This window comes from Chiloscyllium punctatum, chromosome 2 (assembly GCF_047496795.1).
Source record: "Chiloscyllium punctatum isolate Juve2018m chromosome 2, sChiPun1.3, whole genome shotgun sequence".
In the NCBI taxonomy this organism is placed as follows: Eukaryota; Metazoa; Chordata; class Chondrichthyes; order Orectolobiformes; family Hemiscylliidae; genus Chiloscyllium; species Chiloscyllium punctatum.
In genome coordinates, this window is record NC_092740.1 from 124,434,793 (window position 1) to 124,451,360 (window position 16,568).

Here is a 16,568-nt window from a genome sequence, read left to right on the forward strand (position 1 = left end):
CTTGGCTGATCATTCAACATAGTACCTCAGCTTTTACCCCATATCATTTTGGTTCCTTTAGCCTGAAGAAATATATGTCACTTCTCCTTGAAAACATTCAATGTTCTGGTCTCAACCACTGTTTTCACAGGCACCCCTGTGAAAAAACAATTATCCTCCTTTTTCAGTCCCAGTTGGCATACCCTGTATCTTTAAATTGTCGCCCCTGATTTTGGATTCCCCAATCATCAAGAACATCTTTGCTGCATCTGCCCTGTCTAGTCCAGATCGAATTTTAAAGGTCTCAGTTTGAGAACTCTTTCCCCCCCCGCCCACTTAATCCAAACCAAACCAGTCATTTTCTTTTTATTATACATCCATCTTGCCATCCCAGGCATCAGTCTGGTAAACCTTTGTTGCAGCCCCTTCATGCTGTACAATTATAGCAAGACATCCCTGTTCCTTAACTCCAATGCTCTCGTAATGAAGGCCAACATGTCATTTACGATCTTCGCTGCCTGCTGCACCTGTACAGAGACACACAGGTCTCACTGTACCTCCCTCTTTCATGATATATCACCATCAGATATTATTTGCCTTCCAGTTTTTGCTGACCAAGTGGTTAATCTCACATGTTTCCACAGTATAATTCATCTGCCATGCAGTTGCCCATTCATTTTGTCCAAACCGCAATGAAGCATTTTTATTTGCTACGTCCACCTGGTTTACCCTCCCTCCCAGCTTTTCATTGTCCGCTAACTTTTGAAATATTGCATTTCGTTTCCTCATCCAAATCATTAATATCTATTATGAATAGCTGGGGTCTAAGCACTGATCCCTGTGGTACCCTTCTGGTCACTGGCTGCCACTCAGAAAATGACCCATTTATTCCCAGTCCTGTTTCCTCTCTGGCAATCTGTTCCCTATGTGTCAATACACAACCTCTAATTCCATGCCCATTAACTTTACATCTCAGTTTCTTACGTGAGATCTTATGGAAGGCCTCCTGAATGCCCCAGTAAACCATATTCACTAGTTTTCCCCCTTATCAGCTCTACTAGTTACATCCTCAAAAAAAATTCCCATTAATTTGTCAAGTACAATTTCCTTTGTATAGATCCATGCTGACTCTGTCTAATACTGTCAGTGTTTTCCAAGTGATCTGCTATTAAATCTTTTATAATAGACTCTAGAACTTTCCCTACTCCAATGTCAGACTCATCAGTCTATTTTAAAGGTCTGTTTTCCTTCTACCCCCTTTTTTTAAATAGTGAAGTTACATTAGCAACTTGCAGTGGTCTCTAGAATCTTGAAAGATAATCACAAATGTATGGATTATTTCTAAGGCCAGTCCTTTAATACTCTGGGATGTAGATTATTAGGCCCTGGAGAATTGTTCGTTTTTAACTCCTTCTGTCTCTCCAATCCCGACTCGTACCTATTTCATGTAGTTCCTCTTTCTTACCTAGACGACATGTTCCCCAGTATTTTTGGGACAGGATTTGTACTCTTTTGTGAAGACAGAACCTAAATATGTATTTAATTGGTCTGTCATCTCTTTGTTCCTATATTACTTTCTCGTGTTTCTGATTGTAAGGGACCTACATTTGTCTTCACTAATCTTTCTCTCTTCACATAGCTATAGAAGTTTCTCGATCAGTTTGCATGCTTTGCATAAACTTACTCTCGTGCTTTGTTTTCCTCTCTTTAATAAATCTCTTTGTCTTCCTTTGAATTTTGAATAGCTCAGGTCTGCTGCTCATTTTGCATACTGCTTCCTTTGATCTAATACCATCCCTAATTTTCCTTGTTTGCCAAAGCTGGGCCACCTTTCCTGTTTTACTTTTGTGCCTGACAAGAACGACCAATTGTTCCTCCTAGTGTGTGCTAAATGTTTGCCATTGTTATCCATTGTCAGCCCTTTAAGTAACACCCCCCTAGTTTATCATAGCTCATGCCTCAGTTTTCACCAATTACATTCTGGACTCTAGTCTCACAATCAACTTTGTCATTCTCCACCTAGATGAAGAATTCAATTGTATCTCACCTTCCCAAGGGGTTGTGCACAGATAGATTGCCAGTTGTTCCTTTCTCATTTGACAATACCCAGTTTGGATGGCCCACCCCCTAATTGCTTCCTTAATATATTGATTCAGAAAACCATCCTGTACACATTCTAGGAATTTCCCCCTCTTCAGTAATCTTACTGATTTTGATTTGTCTCATCGATATTCATTTAATAAACTGAAATTAAGATCCACTGTGGATTGGCAATCTGATTGATTTGTGAACTATTCGAGATGCGAAAATGTTCAAACTGGCTTTTCCTTTGAGGGTGATGTGTACTTATTCAAAGCGGTCATGTGAACACTGCTTATCCCTTGACTAAATAGCTTGCGCAGTCAATTGATTTGTTTACATTATATAATAATTTAGAGTATTTTAAGAAACTAATTGAATTGGGGATGTGTCAAATTGTCATCAGCATTCCATAGAGAAGACTCATGGACCAGTCCCAATTCTCAATGAGATGTCAAAGTACATCCCCATGTGCACTCCATACCTGAACCAGATTATATTCCTCTCTTTTCAGTTGAAAGTGATGTTCTTTGAGTCTTGGTATCTACCTTTGTCATTTGAGATGAATTTGGATACCATCTGTGGATGGTAATGCAGTGAGTGACTCCATTACAAGTCAGGTGAAGTGAAGTTTCTCACCAAGCAGAAAACAGTGGATGTGAAGCTTTACCTTGCTGCTTTGTAGCAAGGTGTATTTAAGCTAATAATATGATATTGACTGTAGGACGGGAGGTTTTTTTTGTTTAACATAACAAGCAAGTAGAGTTATAGACCATTGAATTGGCGTGGCATGTTTAGAGTGGTAACATAAAAGGATCAGGAGAAAAAACAAATGGGAGTGGGAAAGATCCAATTATCAATGTACTTCTTACAAATTATGTTGTGTGTTTTATGGTATTAAATGAAAGAGTTAAAATGCCATTGGCATTTTCTCATTCTTTACAATGCCTGGTTTGGAACCCATCCATTAAAGAAACGGACGGTCTTTAATCCATTTATAAGCTTTCTTTTAAATTCTGGCACATTTTTACAACAGCCATGATAATTTGTGGTGCAAACTGACCATTGAAAGGAAAGGGCATAGAAGTTGGCTGCATTATTTAGCCACATTGACCTTTTCTTCCAAGTCCAATGAACTCTGAAATTCCAAACAAGACTGGTAATGGCAGTGACTCTCAGCCAACCTGAGTTCAGGAAAATGGACTGCGTTTGAGTTATTTAGTGTTCCAGAAAGATTTTAATTCTGCAGACTGTGTTTTACAACTGTTAGCATTTTACAATGTGGCAATTGTTATTTACAGCTATGTATTGCAGACCAGTTGCCTGTCTTCTAGCTATAGAAAATGAGATTACGATTCAAAAGAATCATGTTTTGACTCTTATCCATTTCTTTTTATTTATTCATGGGAGGTTTGTGTCACTATTTATTTCAGCATTTACTGCTAATTGCCCTTGAAAAGGTGGTAGTGAGCCACAACCTTGTGTCATATTAATCCATGGAGGTTATATTTGTTAGTAGTTTTGATAGAACTGAGTGGCTTGAGGTCATTTCAGAAGCTGGTTATTCATCAACAGCATTGTTGTAAGTCTCAAGTCCCATTTAAACCAGGTTGGGTAAGGATGGCAGATTTCTTTCCCAAAAGGGCATCAGTGAAACTAATAGATTTCTACGATGGTCTGGAACCTCATGGTAACTATTGCTAATACTCACTTTGTAATTACAGAATTATTTAACTAATTGATATTAAGTTCTCCAACTGCCACATGAAATTTGAACATGTCTCCAGATTACTAGTCTGAATCTCTCAATTGCTGGTCCATGAACATAATCGTCATGCTATTATACTATGGCAATTTGAAGAAAAGTAGTCTCACCACTGGGTGTGATTTCCAAATTTTGTGTGTGCTTGGAATTCTTGAGCCACATTCCCAGAGAATGTCGACAGCATACAAATGCAAACATTACCCCTCCCCTATTTTGTTGCCCTCTGAGCTGGCTTTGGGAAGGTCTGGATGAAAGGGCTTTGTCTTTGGAAGGACTTTGCATATTCTTGAAAAGATATATTAATGATTCAGTCTAACTTCAACATGGGATTTGTTCATACCAACAACACTTGTTAATGGTTGTCCATTTTTGTGTATTAATGGAGCATTGCTAAGGACTTGCTTTGATGGACAGGGAATAATCCAATGTGATGACTTTTCTGCATACATAGAGAAACACTGTATCTCCTTTTTTGAGTGTGTTACTGTGCATTATGTTCCATTAACTTGGCAATTTGCCTTTAGTCACAGGCAAGGGCTTGGAGTGAATGATCATCCCATTCAGCTCATGTTTGAGCTGTCTTTGTTTCCACTTAACTGTAACATGAGTTATGCCACCCATGGGAAAGTCTTAATTGATTATTTTATTTCTTTTGTGATGTATATTTATGCCACAATATGAATTCTGGGTTTGAGATAGACTGGCTGAGGAGAAGATAAGTCAAAGACTGTCTTGAGGCTTGTATTTCAAGGTAACTATTTATTACACCTGCATACTAAATACGGTATGTGATAATCTTATACCAGGATTGAATTAGATTAACAATTGTCTAATGTAACTATCTTCAACTATTCATATCCATGTGCTATCTGTCTCTTTCCGAATGTATTCAATCCTAGCGTGATATTTTCAGTTTTCTTTCCAGACTATTCTAATCCGGCAAGCTGAGTGGCTGATAGGATGTCAAATTAGACTTTACCTACAAAGTAAATAAAGATAAAATTTAACTCTAGACTTTTCATTTTTCTCTGGTTTGAATGTGGTGGGGGAGGGTTCTCAAAATTATGGTTTACCTAGGGCACCAACCAACCCTGGGAATGTCTTTGGTTCTAACACCGCCCACACTGTGATATTTATATCCCATGATGTTTGGCTCTGCAGCATCACAACAAAGCTGCTCCAGGATGCTCTTGCCCACAAATCGTGTTATTGTTCTTGATGCCCATGCATTCAACTGCTTTGATTCTACATTCTGGAATTCTGTCCCTTGAATTTATCATCTTCCCTCTCCTTTTAAATGCCACCTCTTTGGCACTGATGTTTTGGCTATCTGTCCTAATCATCACCTTTCATTTCTCGAAGTATAAAATGCTTTGCTTAAGTCCCCAGGGATGTGTTACCATAATAAAAGCTATTATCAGCTATTTGCATTTGCGTGTTACTGATCTACCTTTTGGAAGAGCTGGAAATAGATTTAGCATAGCAGATCAGCTTAGGTTTTATTAAATGGTGAATTAGGTTCAAAGGGCTGCTGACCACCCCTGATCCTATTCCTTATTTTGTTTGTAAAGAAAAATATAATTTTAAATGTAAAGGAAGTCATAACTGGACTAAGATGCAAGCTGTTGAGTTCAAACATATACAAGAAACCTTCACAATGACTCAGTTGGTTTTGACCATTAACTGGAGATAAAATATGTCATGGTGTTATTTTTGAAAAAAGCAAGTGTCCTGACCAGTATTTAACTCAAGCAATACCTAAGTTAGGGCAAGATTTTCTCACTAGTGGCAAGCACCGTCAGATTGTCACTCCGTTCCTACTTTTCACATTAAGAAAATATTCTGCATTTCTGAAAGGAGTCTCTGATTAAACTTACTTCAGAAATGCAGAGTGTACTTTATATCTGATGGGTCCCTCATAATCCACAGTGGTCTGATAAAGGCCTGAGAGAGATTTGGTCTTTTTAACAGCAAAGAATAGCTGTTCAGCACAGAGTGTAAAGTCTTGAGTTAGGTAACATTCTGTATGATCAGTTAACTAATTGATTGATTGATTTATGTTGGGGCTGTTTTGCGCCTTAGATTTGGAATTCAAGATTGAACAACTTCAATTCTTGCTTTGTGGCTGTTTGGTGACTCTCGTGTAAATGTATTGCAATTATTGGTTGAAGATAAGATCAGACTGAGGACTGCTTATCATGCCCTGCACATTTGAATGGTTTGCCAATACTTAGTTCTAGGCTTGTGCACAATGGTCTTGTGGTCTTCAGTCACCACAGATTAGTGGCAAGTGGTGAATGCATTTCGGAGAGGAAAACAAGAGTGAAAGAAATGGCGACAAAAGAAGTTGTTGAATAGGGATGGGGGCAGATGCAAGGCCGCTGCTGGTGATAATACAAAAAAAACTTTCTTCATAACTGATTTCAGTAGCAGTAGCTTGAGATCAGTAGCAGGGTGGTGAGGCCATTGTTCATTACCCATTCCTAACTGGCCTTTGAAAGTGCGATTGAACCACCATCTTTCAACTGCTGTAGTCTGATACATATTTTACTTCCTGTAGGGTTTATTATCTAATGCAATAATCCTTATGTTAAACTGTGTAACATATGAAACTAGGGGCAGTTCATGTGATCAACTCGGAGAAAGTTGATGAAGGGCTCATGCCCGAAACATCGATTCTCCTACTCCTCTGCTGCCCTGATCTGTGCTTTTCCAGCACCACAATCTCTACTCTGATCTCCAGCAACTGCAGTTCCCACTTTCTCGCAGTTAACATGATATTGAAGAATCCAGCAGATGTTTACTATACCTGATTATTTTATACAGTTGTTACATTCCAAGGCTCACATCAGCCTGGATTTGGTATTAGGCTATTCAGTTGCAAAGAGCAAAGACTGTACAACTGTACATTGATGGGCAAGGTTTGTAGATGACTCACTATTGTATGCCAAAAGGCAGATAAAGAAAAAACATTGTCATGTGCCTTGGGACAAGCTGCTTGGCTTATGTATGTTGAGCTGTCCCATTTTAGGGAGTGAGGAAAAATTATTGCAAATCAGATTTTAAAAATTGGGCAGGGTCAGAAGCGATTTGAACGTGGACACTGATTTTGATGTTTATTAGCCAATAGAAACTCCACCAGAACAGCTTGAAGATCAAAGTTCAAAGGTAATTGGGAAGGTTTTGATGCAGCGAATTGATTTCCACAACTACTAAAACTTAATAATTAAACAACAAGGGCAGGAACCTGTCAAACAAGAGAGAGTGTATTTTAGTCCTGAACGTTTTGAAGGTGATAAAGCTGACTGTACAAAAGGTACGACATCTCTTGTTTTTTCCAAGTGAAGAAAAGTAAGTGACTGACTACAACCCATTTGAAGTATTTCCACTGGCAATTACCTTGAACTGAGTGCAAAAAATTATTAGTGTTGAATGATTTTAAAAACTGTCTTCTTTCCCAAGTGCCCTTCATACCTTCGATGTTCACCTTCATATCAGTCACTGCAGTTTACACTTGTGTATCAGTTCTAATGATTCTATGACTGTAGGCGGTAGATGTACAGAAGTGGTGACAATCAAATGTAGATTTGAAGGCCGCATTGGAGCTGGGGAGAGTTGCAGCATGAATAAAGAAGTAAGGGGCGGGGGCTGTTGATGGGATGTGTCACTAAGGGAGCTGACACTGATCTGATTTAATTGGAGTGCAAGTTGCATGGAGGGCTGGGCTGGGCAGGGACTACAGAGAGGGGCCTGGCAATTTGGAGAGAGTCCTCAAAAGCCTATTTAAAAAGCATGTGCTAAACCTTGTTACGAGCAGCCAATGTCGTTTGAGCAAGATCAGGGAGACAGATAAAACTGGAATTTTGTATGGCTGAGCTTTAACAGGCATTCAGGACATTGGGGAAAGAAAGCTGCGATTATGCAGCACCTTTTAGAATCTTGGGGTGTTCCAACAATTTTAGCAGCCAATGAATCACTTGTGCAGTGTAAAGTTTGTTGTCCCTCTTTGATTTTAAACTTCCTTCTGGCTGTCTCCTTTGTGATGGTGCTATTGTCAGATTTGAAATATCTTGTAGTGTAAGAAACGTGGCAGTTAATTAGCACATAGTAAACTCCCTCAGGTAAAAATGTGGTAATGCAGATAATGTGTTTTCATAATGTTCATAGAGTGATAAATATTGGCCAGGACACTTGGGAGGTAGGAAAGGAGGAGAGTGGAGAGATTTGGGGGCAGTATTCTAAGCTTCAGTTCCAGATGATATGATGAAAATTGTGGATAGGCAGAGGCCATTTGGAAAAGTGCAGAGATCTCTGTAGTACTGGTCCGAAGTAGATTCCAGAAATAGGGGAAAAAATTGGCATGGAAGTATTTGAATGTAAAGGTGAGAATTTTAAAAATTTGAGGCAATGCCAGGTTGGGAGGCTGTTTAGCCCAGTAAGCATAGATGACAGAGTATGGATAAACTATGTGAAACATTGTTGGTTCATGATGCTTTCTAATAGAGTAGAAATTCATCACTTGGGCCACCCAGACACATGTACCTCTCAATATGATGCCACTTGTCTGAGGGATTTAATTTACAGCATGGTCAAATTTAGATTTTAATTATAAATGCAGGAGGAAACAGCACAGAAGCGCTTCACAGGAAGCTCCCAAGCACTGAGGATGTTACCTAGACAGGGGACGAAACGTTTGCAAGACAAATTCCCAGCTCGGCAAACAGAACCACAACAACGAGCACCCGAGCTACAAATCTTCACCCAAACTTTGAAGATTTTAATTATCATTTGAACTAGATTATTTAAGTAGTAGAACCTTGGAAACCTACTTTGTGAAAATAAGCCTGTGCAATTGCGCAGTGCATTTAGGTAGCCTTCAATGTAGCATATTGCTACATCCGTTGGCACTATGTATGACAGAGCTGGGGAAGAGAGGCTATAGATTTTTCCACCCTGTCCCAATCCCCAAATCACTGAGCTGCCAATTTGAAAACTGAAGTTATGCAAATGTCATTTCAAGGACACATGTATCTGTGCACAGAATGAGGGAGAATGTGGAAGGACACCATTGATAGTTTACTATTGCACAAATCAAGAAAGGAAAGAGTGAATTGGAATTTATTGAATGCCTTTTGCAAACCTGGGACATCCCAAAGCTATCCTCAGCCAATGATGTACTTCTGAAGTGCACTCACCTGTCACAATGTGGAAAATGATGCATATATACATAAGCATGGAATAAGGCACTGGGACAGAGCTAAATGTTGGCCAGCGCACTCTTGTTTTGGGGGGCAGTATGACCCTCCCCATTCTTTGTCGAAATTATGCCCTGAGATCATCTTGCATTTACTTCAGAGAGCAGTCATCTCATCTGACATAAATTATGTGACTGGGCAAGAAATTTGTTTGCATTCACTAAATCCTCTTTAAATGCAGCAAATAATTTTTTATAGTGGAACCCTGCGATTCCAAAATTACGGAAGAATGGTTTGCTTATTCTTTTCATTGTCATCTGTGTCAGTGAGATGACAAAAAACAAAACATACAAGCTCAGAGAACGAGAATTTCTAATGCTTTTGGTGCGAGGTTTTTGAGCTATTCACTTTGGTTATTTTCAAACAGTTGGTGGCCTCTGTATGTTCTGTTGCTTCAAGCTACTTTTCTGTTAATTGTTTCAGGTCCCGGTGGAACAGAAGAGACTGTGCCTTTTGGGAAACTTGCCTAAAAGCAGATCGCACAACTTTAAACTGAAGGAGTTATTGAGCAGTGACTATCAAACCAGAAGGCAAGTATTGCACAAAGAAAACAACAATAACTTGGAATGTTAGCACTTTTAATCCCCACACCAGCAACTCTCTAATCCAATACTGGGAGGTATTCGTCATTATGATCAGATCCTGGATGAAACATCCCAATTTGTCGCAGTTCCAGGCAGGATACCAGTAAAACCCCCTAAGGTGTTTCACAGGAGAATGATCAAACAAAATTTGACCCCAAGCCCTATTAGGTGATATTTAGACAGGTGACCAAAAACATGCTCCTTGAAACTTACCACTTTGAGCATCATTATCGGAGGAGGGAATGATCTGGGGAGGGAATTCCAGAGCTTAGGGCTTTGGTAACTGAAAATACAGCCGGCAGTGATGGAACAATGAAAACACTAATGCTGGCTTCTAAATCTGGAAATGGTAAAGGGCACTGAGCTTCAGAAAAAGTAACAATTGGGCTGGTCAGGGTCTAGGCAATACACCAATCATGTTACAAATTTGGATAATGGAGTATTGCAACATTGTGATTTTCTTTTGGGGTGGCGTAGCCAGGGAAGCTATTAGTAGCTGGCTCAGCAGTAATCCTATCCTTGCCATGGCTTGTACAATAAATGTTGTTTCTTGTTGCAAAGTCAGGCCTCTGGGAATTGACCCACACAATGCCTTTTTATCTGTTGGTACAATAATGTAATCTGTGTCAGTAACAATAACATCACCTCTGACCTCAACTGGATATCTGACTTTTCCAAACGTTTCTCTCCTTCAATCACTTTCTCTTCGAATATTTGATGGGCAAGGCGTGATACATGTCAATGAACAGCTTTCGTTTTCATAGAACAGAAGTTTTGATCAAGTTGAGGCAATTCAACCAGTCTAACTAAGTACAGTAAGAATGCTATCTTGACTTAACATAACTCTCTTGCATTTTTTGCCTAGGCTGTCTGTTTTGCAGATTTCTTTGCTTGATAAACCTTATCTCAGTGCCTGTGTGTTTTATATCTCAATGTTAGTAGCCAGATGTCTAGCTGAGTCCCCACACCAATAACTCTACAATACAGTGGTGGGTGGCATTCATTGTTATGATCAATCCCAGATGAGAGAGCCCAATTTGTTGCAGTTCCTAGCAGGATACTGCAGAATCACTAAGTTCCCAAGTGAGGAGGAATGAACTGACTCTCCTCAGTTATTCACTTGCCCTCTCGCTTCGTCACCTGCGAGATTAATTTAATAGTGTCCCTTCCCTTGTAAATTTCTTTCTCCCAGACTGAGTTACATTTTGTTGGAACAGGAACTTATTCTTGACTTAACAAAAAGGTAAGTTTATTAGTTCCGTGGGCGGCACGGTGGCACAGTGGTTAGCACTGCTGCCTCACCGCGCCAGAGACCCGGGTTCAATTCCCGCCTCAGGCGACTGATTGTGTGGAGTTTGCACGTTCTCCCCGTGTCTGCGTGGGTTTCCTCCGGGTGCTCCGGTTTCCTCCCACAGTCCAAAGATGTGCAGGTCAGGTGAATTGGCCATGCTAAATTGCCCGTAGTGTTAGGTAAAGGGGTAGATGTAGGGGTATGGGTGGGTTGCGCTTCGGCGGGTCGGTGTGGACTTGTTGGGCCGAAGGGCCTGTTTCCACACTGTAAGTAATCTAATCTAATCTAATCTAACAAGCGAAGCAGTAGTAATAGAACACAAGTAAACACAGATTACGAATAAGAATGAGTATAAAAAAGTTTCATTAAAAAAGAAATGGATCCAATTGAGTTGTTTGTGATGTGTAGATGGAAGAATGTTTGTTGTCGTTACTGGTAGTGTTGATTTTAATAGTTGAATTGTCGACTTTAAAATTCTTAGCTTTACAGGGTTTTTAAAATTCTTTTGTCCTGGTTCCTTTCAGCACAGGCTAACTGGCAGTACGGAGTGAAAGACTGACTCTTGCCCTCCTTTCCCTAAAGTGCAAGGGTGTTTAATGGTTAGACTTAGAATTAGTTTTATTTTTGCAAGGTTTGTGTGTTAGTTTTATTGTCACACGTACTCAAATGAGTACAATGAAAAGTGTACAAGTCACTGCTTATGGTCTCAACTTAGGTACAAAGGTCCCTAGGTACAGCTTTTTCAGTTAGAGCTCTTAGAAAAACAGAGAAGTAAAAAAAATGTCCAGCATTGCAGATTTTAGGAATGCATTATGATGTGGAGAATAAAACCAGTTCAGAACAACGGATTGGGACCGAGGCTCCAGTCTGCACCAGATCTTGACTTCAGACCACGCTGGGCTTCACCTCAGGCTTCACAAGACCACGGGATTGCTGTGGTATCATGTTGGAGCTGGAAGTCCGTGCCGAGGCCAAGAGGCTGCCTTGTACTGCCTGAAGAGCACTGTGCTGGGCCACTTGGAGATTGCCAGGCCAAGGGGACTTCACACTGAGCGAAGAGGCTGCTATGCTGGGCCTCTGAGGCTGGGAGGTTAGAGGCTGGGGAGAGAGAAGAGGGAAACAAAAAAAAAGCAATGCACAGAACGGATGAGCTCCAGCTGAAGCGTCCTACTCTGCTGCCATCTTGGAAGTAATTATTATCAAAGTTGTGACCTTCTTAGAATACTAGTCCACATGCAAGGACATCAGGCCACTAAACACAGACTGGTTGGGTTTAAGCTATCTTTCTTGGGTATGCTGAAAAGGATAAAATAAAAACCTATCTGCATGAAATGTCTCCCTGCTGAGTGGGGGTTGGGTAGTCAGTCATCTTCATCTTTTCCTCTTTAGTCATTCTGTTTGAAGTTGCCCTGACTGTCCATGTGGCTTTCCAGAATTTCTCTCCAGGTAGCCATTGAATTCACATCTGCAGCCATCTTGGCTGTATCAGACCTCAGTTAAAAACACATGTTGGGGAATTAAAGTTCAGTGTGTCTGTAGGTAACCTGGGGCTATGATCCATGTCGTAACATAAATTTTATTGAGACAGGCAGATGAATTGTTTTCTCTTTATAGACTGTAAATAATTAATATCAAAGCTCACCTGTTAGCATCTCTGACTGTTCTATTTGCACAAATACCTAGGGTGTCCTCAGGGTTCTTATGTCATACTATGATATGTGAGGAGAGGTGGATTATCTCCTCTCTTTCCAACCTCAGCTGGCTGCAACAAAGGTTTCATATTCTTTTTAGTGTGCTGTTATTCCACACACTGATTACAATGTGGTGAACTAGCTCACTGGAAACAATAAGGAGTCAACTACAGCTTGCCTATAGCCTCCCCTGTTCCTCTTTATCATCTGCAAGGCACGGATCAGGATGGAATACTGTCCACTTGCCTGAATGTGTGTGGCTCCAATAACACTTGAAGTTTAATAAGGTTCAGGAGCAAAGCACCCTTTTAACTGGCAGCGCACCCATTTCGTCCACCTCTCCCTCTGCACAGTCGCAGCAATGTGTATCACCTACAAGATGCATTGAAGTAACTCCGCAAGGACCCTTGTGTGTCATCTACCACAGAGAAGAATAGTGCAGCAGTAATATTGGAGCACTACCACATGTAGTGACCTCCTCCAGACCACATTCACAAGTCCTGACTTGGAACTAGATCACCATTTCTTTCATTGTCATTGGGTCAAGATTCTGGGACTCCTTCCTAACCTGCACTGTAGGTGTCCTTTACAACTCCCAGAACTGCAGCAGTTTGAGAAACCATCACCTGCTCAAGGGCAATTAGGGATGTGCAACATTGCCTAGCTGACAATGCTCCTATCCAATGTACAAGTAAAAGAAACAAATAAATATTCTCTCCCATTCTCTTTGCGCATTCGCACTTCCTATATGTTTTTCTCTTTTCTCTCATGCACTTTTCACTCTCACATATCTTTGCAAGCAACTGTGTTTTTAAAAATGGATAATGTCCACTTCAAAAAGAAAGATAAAACAATGTCCATTTCAGAACCTGGTATGTTTTAACATGAGACCATGGCTAGAGATTATTCTGGGACACGGTAGCTATGAACATTGCATACATTTTTGAGTTCTTGGTGTTTTAATATTTCTCCTGCTTGCTTTGACTATCTGAATGAGAGAATCTTCTCCAATTCTTGTCACAGATGTCCTGAATTCTGCCACGATTGGAATCCAGCTCATTTGCATATTCCAATGTATGGGTTTATTGTCTCCAAAACGTGAACTTCTCATTAAAGTCTAAATCCATCCAGAAATGCAGGTTTCTTTATTCCTGACAGATTTCAGTATCTTTTGATCACACTGTTGCTTTTAGTTCAGAGTGGTTCTTGTCTATTGTTCCCTAAAATTTGGCTTAACTTGTGGGCAAGTGATTATTGAACATTTTTAAGTCTTTTGCCTTTCCTTTATGAAATCTTTCCATTCTTGAGAGTTCTAGGTATTAAAACCAGATGATGAAATTGGAAATTTCAATAGTCACATTCCCTCACTATCATGTTAAAAAGCACACAATACCAAGTTATAGCCAAGAGGTTTATTTGGAATCACTAGCTTTTGGAGCACTGCTCCTTCATCAACCACCTGATGAAGGAGCAGCGCTCCAACAGCTCGTGCTTCCAAATAAACCTGTTGGACAATAACCTGGTGTTTTGTGATTTTTTTTTATCCTTGTACACCCCAGTCGAACACTGGCGCCTCCAAATCATATCACGACAATAGATACTTCAAGGTGGAAGGATGCATTGAAAGACTACTTAGCAATTCCAAAAGGATTTGGAGATTCATATATAGTGGCAATGAGTGAAAGCAGGGAGGTTACGCTGAATTTGTATTCAGCTTTGATTAGGCCACAGTTAGAGTATTGGATTCAGCTCTGGTCACCCAAACCTTAAGAAAGATGTGCTGTGCCTCCATGTCCAGCATGGATCAAGAGTTCAGGGTTTTAGTCACCAGTTTAGGTTGGAAAAGCTGGGGTAGCTCTCTGTGGAGTAAAGGAGATTTTGGGGACATACAAGATTAGTCTTAATCTTGACAGGTTTAGATAAGGTAGGGAAAGTAAAATTGTTCTCATCACCTGATGGGTACAAGGACTAGGGGAATTTGACTTGAAGTTTTTGCAGACGTGGTTCAGGGACAATGTAAGGAAAACACTTTGTACACAGCAAATAGTAATGAGTTGGAACTCATTTCCTTCAAAGGCAGGAGAGATGGTCAATGGACAGCTGAGGGCAAAAGACCTATGGGGTTATGGAGTTGGAGTAGGGGAATGGAACTGACTGGATTGCTGAACAAAGAACTGGTATGCACTTTATGGGTAGAATAGCCACATTCTCTGTTCAGACTCTATGTATTAAAATGAAAAATTTTTGTTTCCAAACTTTTAGCATGAAGAAAATAATCCAGCGATGTACCAACTTTGGGTTAATTAAATTGATGTTGTTGCTGAGGTATTGCTGGGATGAATGTACCTACTGTCACATCTAATAATTTGCTTCAAAATTTCTCAAAGTGAAAGAAAGGTTTAACTATGAGGCCTTTTCAACCTTGAGATCTCAATCTCACAATCACATGCTGTGCTACAAACATTTTTTCCTAGTTCCAAACTATGCTTTGTGGCTCAAACGGCTGTGATCTACTGAGAAGTGGCAGTAGATTATTTTTGGGTTTTTAATTAGGTGAAGCCCTCAATTATCTTTAAGTCAGTGCTTCCTTGAACTGATATAATGTAGTTCCATGTCAAAGGGGTTTGACACATTCTGGAGGCGTGAATCCATTGAACATTCTGTGCTGTTTTAAAGTAATCTCCAAGAGTAGTTGTCTTTGTCTTGCCATGAAGATAATTCTTTGAAATTCCAGCAGCCGTCATAGTATTAAAAGGACACCGGTAATTTTAAACTGTTGACTTGTCAATATTTTAAAAGCCATGGAGTCATTATGGTACAGGAGGAGGCCATTGGCTCGTTGAGTCCATAGAACAATCCTGTCAGTCCCATTTCCAAGCTCTATCATTAGTCCTGCAGGGTCCTTTCCCTCGAGAGCCCATCTCATTCTCTTTTGAACTCCATGATCATTTCTGCATTCACCACCTTCCAAGGAAAATGTTCCAGATCATTTTTCTGAATTGTCTTTTTTTAAAAAAGCTTCTACCATGCACTAATTGCCCCTTCTCCCAAACCCAGCCCCATAATTCTTACTCAAAAGCTTACTTTTTTTTTGTCCTCTTGACCTTGTTCCATCAGCAATTAAGAATAGCTTTTCTTTGCCTCCATCATCTAAACCTATATCCAACCCCAGCTTCCTCAACCTAGTTTTATGACTAACCTCACCCGTGTAACTGTTCTGGTAAATCTTTCCTCCACCTTCTCAAGGATGCTCACATCCTCCACTATGTGTGGGTGACTAGAGCTAAATGCAATGCTCCAGTTGTAGCTTCACCAGAGCTTTATAAAAGTTCAGCATACTTTCCCTGCTTTTGTATTGAATGTATTTAGGAAGACCAAGCTCTCACTGGTTTTGTTAACTACTCTCCTGTATGTACTCCCACCCTCAAAGATCAGCACAAGTCCCCAAGGCGGGTTAGAAGTCTAGACTGTCCTGTTGTCCCTATTAATGACAAAGGTCCTGGCACATTTGTGTGACATTTCTTTGGGTGCTATATGAATGCTGATTTATTTATTTAAGTGTATTGATGCCCGAGTTTAAAAAAAGGACAGTCATGTGATCAAGAGGTTTTGAAAGTGTGTACACTAAAATTCACTTCTAGGTTTGAGTCTTAATTTTATGTTTAATTTACTCTGAAGGCCAAATCACAATCAGTGCCATAATCTGAGGAATTTGTTTGCATTTTAAGTATTTTTGAGGGAGGGTTGTAAATCTAAAGGAAAATGTGTTAATTGTGCAATAATCCTTTTTGAGATTTTCCAATCTTAAAATGTGGTTGGCTTTCTAAGAATAGAACCACACCCACTTAAACATTTTAAATAAGTAACTGTAGTAATTCTGTGGTGCAAAAAGTGCTACATATAGCATTGTGCCATAGTTGACTG

At 40.0% G+C, this 16,568-nt stretch overlaps 1 protein-coding gene across 2 annotated transcripts in view; it reads left to right on the forward strand.

Annotated features, from left to right (window-relative positions):
- The window catches only part of lpar1 (lysophosphatidic acid receptor 1), a 100,657-nt gene that overhangs the window by 22,883 nt on the left and 61,206 nt on the right, over positions 1-16,568 (forward strand). For both annotated transcript variants that reach the window (XM_072588109.1, XM_072588110.1), the window contains exon 2: positions 9,502-9,608. The gene's annotated coding sequence lies outside the window, so the exon portion shown is untranslated. The remainder of the gene's footprint in view (positions 1-9,501; positions 9,609-16,568) is intronic.